The 6,024-nt window shown below is 40.2% G+C and overlaps 1 pseudogene; it reads left to right on the top strand.

Moving 5' to 3' along the window:
- Positions 1 to 4,783: 4,783 nt before the first annotated feature.
- LOC132769916 (eukaryotic translation initiation factor 4E pseudogene) lies at positions 4,784 to 5,411 on the top strand (annotated as a pseudogene).
- The last annotated feature ends 613 nt before the right edge of the window (positions 5,412 to 6,024 follow it).

Below are 6,024 nucleotides of genomic sequence, written 5' to 3'. Positions count from 1 at the left end.
GCAGTGTAGCAGACAAACTCTGATCTTCGGAACGACTGGACAATGCAATTAGATGGTGATTTTAGTAATGAGATGCGGAGGATTTATATTCTTACTGTTTTATTCTTTATTGAATTTTACTTATGTTAAATGTTTTAATTGTTTTTATGTTTCTCGGGCATCAAATTGTGCCTTTTGTAAAGCGCCCTGAGTCACCCTCAGGCTGAGAATGGTGGTATATAAATATAGTAAATAAATAAATAAAATACCTAGTAAAAACCCATAGTAAATGAAATTTGAAGCAAGAATTTTATGGTTTTGTTCGTCGAAACTAAAACAATCTTGTTATAATCTTGTTCATATCCCTTTTTAATGGAATGTCTCATGAAGGTGGGCTATGCTGTTGCTTAAGGTTCACATCTATTGTAAAATTCCAATTTTTATGATACCAAAGGCAACAATTTCTAACAGTTTCCTACTATTCATCATATATATAAAGATTCGTGTGAATAAAGCTCATTTCCAGAAATTCCTTTCACTTTGCAGTGCCTTTTCATGGTACTTAGAGTAGGGTGTTATGGAGAGTATGAAGAAATTTGAGAACATTCTTTACACCCATAATGTAGATTGATTCTACACTGATAGATTTCAATCTAGACTTGGATGATGTAGCACTTATTCTGTTTGGTCAAAATATGTGGAAACAAGGCCTGAAAGAGAAGGAACAACCTGAGAATTAAACTACAATGAGATGAGAAAAATGGCATATAGTCCACCAGCACAAGCTAAATATATTTTTATTTTCCTGCAGCTTCAATATCCAAAAAAATAAAAGTAATAAGCATCCTGCAGCTAAACATTTCAATATTTATGTTGGTCCAAGATATTAGATACTCAAATAATAAATGGCTCTTAAATCTCAATACTTGTTTTACTTTTCCCTGTGAGGACTCTACATTTATCTGTTAATTTTTTTCACTTAATGTTGGATCCTGCAGCCTCTCCCACTTTCTTTAGCATATTTCCATCCCTTAGCTATGACGATTCTTTCTCTGTGATAGTAAGATAGGGAGAGGATTTTCATATTGGACATTTTCATTATTGCTTGTACCAATATCTATATATATAATAAAAGTGAATGTTTGTTCTATGCAGAGGGCGGAAGGGCGGAAGTCTATGTGGCAGCTTTCTGATTGGCTGCCACTTTCACAGGGCACTGTGACCAACACGGGTGATGCACCCCGACCAAACTTGGCACACATAACCCCCATGAACCCCTTTACGTCCTGGTGCAGTTTTGGGAAGGTGGACCATGGATTATGGGATCTGCAGTACTTTCAAACAGTGTGGTTCCCAGGGACCACTGTGGCCCCCAACAAAGACCGATAAAGACCAAACTTGGCACACTAAGCCCCCATGACCCACTCTACATCCTACTGTGGTTTTGAGGAGGGTAGACCATGGATGATGGGACTTGAAGTACCTCCACTTGCTTTCTGAGACTGCCGGGACCCTCATCCAATGATTGAACAAGACCAAACTTGGCACACATAACCCCCATGACCCCTTTTACATCCTGGTGAGGTTTGGGGGAGGGCGGACAATGTATTATGGGATTTGTAGTACTTTCCAACACTTCGGTTCCCAGAGACCACTGAGGCTCCCAAAAATGACCAATAACCTGGTGCAGTTTGGAGGAAGATGGACCACGGATGATGGGACTCGAAGTAACTTCACTCACTTCCCAAGACCGCTGCGGCCCTCATTCAATAACTGATCAAGACTAAACTTGGCATTCAGAGTCCCATGACACACTCTACATCCTGGTGCAGTTTTGAGGAGGGCAGAGCTGGATGATGGGACTTGAAGTACCTTCACTCACTTCCCGAGAATGCTGCGAACCTCATCCAATGAGTGATCAAGACCAAACTTGGCACACAGAGCCCTCATGACCCACTCTACATCCTGGTGCAGTTTGGAGGAGGATGGACCATGGATGATGGATGATGGGACTCGCAGTACCTTCACTAACTCCCTGAGAGCACTGTGAGCCACATAAATAACTGATAAAGACCAACCTTGACACACAATGCCTTTCTCAAATAACCCGGGCAGCGCCGGTCCCCAAGCTAGTATAGTAATAAAAGTCTGCCACTATTGTGAGTGCCTTGGGATGCTATACTTTCAATATTTGCTTCTTAAAAGCTCTTAGGGTCCTTCCATGCAGCCATATAACCCAGAATATCAAGGCAGAAAATCCCACAATATCTGCTTTGAACTAAGTTATTTTGAGTCCACACTGCCATATATTCCATTTCAAAGCAGAAAATATGGGATTTTATTCAGCTGTGTGGAAGGGCCCGTAGTTTTGGACAGAGTTGATGCTGGAATCAAAGTTCCTCTCTTTTCACATTATCTCTAACAAGAAGATACAGTTGTATTAATTAATGGCAATCAGGAAGAAGTAAAATCCATCGATGTACACTTTGATATACGTATTCTTTCAAGAACATTGGACATCTTTTAAATGAAGCAAAAGAACAAATTCTATTCCAATCTCTATCTGAAATGGAAGTGTCTAGATCTGTTTCCTAAGCAATTCAAACTCCTTGTAGGGCTTTATTTTGATCATCAAAAAGAGCATTACATACATTTTTTTTTCTTTCTAATGGTAATTTAGACTATTTCTTTCCATTTTCCTTACCCGCTCCAGCTCACCCATCTTTTTCATTCATCACTCTTAATTATCCCAACAAGTTCATTTGCAACTTTCTTTTCTAGCCATCTGTTTACCCATGCTCCATTTGTTTCACCTCTGCCGGTAAGTGTGTGTATGGGGAGGGGAATCCACCATGTCCCAATTTACAGATGAAAAGATACAATATCAGTGACAGGACAGGCAATGTTCCCTCAGAGCCAGCACAGTAATTAATGATAATCCCTTAATCTTAGGTTACTTCAAAAGTGGGACCCTTTAACATTATGCTCCTGCATCATCTGAAAATGGAAGGAAAATGATTGATTCCAGATGGCACTTCATGAAATGCTTTATTTAGCAGTAATGTACAATCCTATGGAATAAAAGGGAGCCACACCGTTTGTGAAACATCCAAAGGAACTCCGTAACTGGATTTGTCAATATAGATCATTATTTGCCTAGTCAGAAGCTCAGTAAATCAACTGCGCTCAAAGCTGCTGTGAGCACCATGATATGCCATTGCAAAGTGGCAGGAATTTCTGAAAATGAGCCTTGTTCACATGAATCTTTGTATATGTGATGAAGAGTAAGAAACTTAGAAAGTGTAGTCTACAGTATCATAAAATTTGGAATTGGACAATAGATGTGAACTTTTAGCAACAGCAGAGCCCACTTTCATTTTAAAAAAATCCAAGATTCATGAGAAAACCAAAAACTTTTCAAGAAAGGGAGCAGAAAGGCAGGGCATTATTGTTTGTTCTTGCTGACCAAGATTTTCTGATACCAAAGCTAGAAAACCAGTGGATGTCAGATGTTGATGACCTCCAATTTCCATCATCTCTATCCCACTTGATCAATGTTGTGGTATTATGGGGAAAGTAGTTCATCGACACTTGGAATGCCAAGCTCCCCTGTCCCTGGCATTCATTTTTTTAGTATTATGTAATAGTGTATTTACTAGGGCTGGGCGGTTTCGTTTCGTAATTTCGTAATTTGTTAAAAATTCGTTATTTTTTTGATAACGAAGCGATATTGAACCATTCAGGAGCATCTAAAAAACGAAATGAATTTTTCAATCCGTTTCGTAATTGCTTCGTATTCGTTTCGTATTCGTTTCGAAATCGTTTCGAAATCGTTTCGTTATTATTTCCGCATGTCTGGGGCAAGTTTTATAGCTGTTGTTTGTTTAATCAGTGAAAAAAAAATTATATTTATTTATTTATTTATTTATTTATTTATTTACAGTTCTTATATTCCGCCCTTCTCACCCCGCAGGGGACTCAGGGCGGATTACAGTAAACACATATATGGCAAACATTCAATGCCAGTTTGACAAACAACATTTAACACACAAATACACTGAGGCTATTTAACTTTTTTCTGGCTGCCAGGGGAGCTGCTGCTTTTCATCATCCATCAACGACCCCGATGAAGTTCTTCCGCATTCCACATTCCCCGGAGTCTTTTTTCTTTATGGCCTCATAAATTAGTTAAATTTAGCCTCCTACACAAGGTGGTACCTTATTTTCCTACTTGACAGATGCAACTGTCTTTCGGGTTGCAAAGGTCGACAACGGGCTACACAATGGCTGGACACCCACTCCAGCCCGGGCTGGCTTTGAACTCATGACCTTTTGGTCAGAGTGATCTTAATGCAGCTGACACTCAGCCAGCTGCACCACAATCCCGGTGTTATAAATATCACACCAACAGTCAACAACAGAGGGAGAGGGAAGCTTCAAAAGTTCCCCCTGTCCCATATGGAGGTTTTTTTAGCATATTGCGTGGTCGTGTCCGCCATTAACGAATCGATTCGTATTCATTTCGTATTGTTTCATAATTTTACAAAATTTCGTAAATATCGAACTTTTTTAAAGAAAAATTTCGGAATTCTTTTAAATATTGAAACGCAAAAAACCCCAAAAAACGAATCGAGTTTAGAAACAAATTTTTCCGTGGTTGCCCTAGTATTTACGTTGGGGTGCATTTTTTTTGCTTATTTTTTGCCATCTGGGATCTTCTAAAATAAAAAATTCAAAAATTAAATAAAAGAGTAAAAGGCGAAAGATTTATACGATCTGAAGAGAAACCAGATTGTTCTAGAAGATGGCAGCAGCTAGGATGGTAAGCACACATGAAGAGGAGCAGAAGCACAAGGCCATGAGAGGAGAGGTGGTTGTGGAGCACATCACCAAACACCTTCTGCAAAACAGGTGGGCCCTATGGTTCTTCAAAAATGACAAGAGCAAGACCTGGCAGGATATCTTGCGGCTTGTCACAAAATTTGATACTGTAGAAGACTTTTGGGTGCTGTATAGCCATATCCAGTTGGCCAGCAAATTGACTTCTGGCTGTGACTACTCCCTTTTCAAGGATGGTATTGAACCTATGTGGGAAGAACAAACGTGGTGGTCGTTGGCTTATCACATTAGCCAAACAGCAGCGGCATACAGAGCTTGACCGATTCTGGTTGGAGACTTTGCTGTGTCTGATTGGAGAAATGTTCAGTGACTACAGCGATGATGTCTGTGGGGCAGTCATCAATATACATGCCAAAGGAGACAAGATTGCTATCTGGACCTGGGAGGCAGAGAATTGGGATGCAGTCATTCATATTGGGTGTATATACAAGGAGCGTCTGGGCTTATCTTCAAAAGTGGTGATTGATTACCAGGCCCATGCGGACACAGCCACCAAGAGTGGGTCCCTCATGAAGAACAAGTGTGTGATGTGAAGCAACCATCTTGGAGCTTTACTATTGGAAAGATCTGCCATTACAGGATGGTTGGAGATGGTTGTAATAGAAATGACATTTATATCTGTCAGTATTAAATTGTTGCAACACAAATTATTTTTAAAAAAAGAAAAAAAGAGAAAAAAAAACAAAAAATAGAAGTGGGAGGAAGTCCACTTGGAAGGACCTCTCTTATACTATATGATATATCAGAATGGTTCCATTTAACTGCCATAACAGCTTCCTAATACTGAGATAGTGTGACTTGCCCAAGATCACCTTGGCCAAATGGAGATTCAGATCCTGGGCTCCAGAGTCTTACAACCTCATCACATAGGGCTTTCTCCCTGTCCTAGGATGCAGTCAAGATGCAGTCCGCTGGGGCCCATTATAGATACAGGGCTATTTCCAACATGGCTCTGTCCTGGCTCCATTATAGATACAGGGCTATTTCCAACATGGCTCTGTCCATGGCTCTGTCCTGGCAGCATGTTAAGAGGCTGTCCTGAGAACATGGGTGACTTCTTGTGCTGTCATTCAAGAAGCCAGGGGCAGTGCAGAATGAAACCAGAGGCAGACAAGAAATGCTGTGTGATGATAAGGGGCAATGTAG

The sequence above is a fragment of the Anolis sagrei genome, chromosome 3 (assembly GCF_037176765.1).
Source record: "Anolis sagrei isolate rAnoSag1 chromosome 3, rAnoSag1.mat, whole genome shotgun sequence".
Lineage (NCBI taxonomy): Eukaryota > Metazoa > Chordata > Lepidosauria > Squamata > Dactyloidae > Anolis > Anolis sagrei.
Note: the sequence above shows the minus strand (reverse complement) of the source record. Positions and strands in the feature narration are given on the sequence as shown.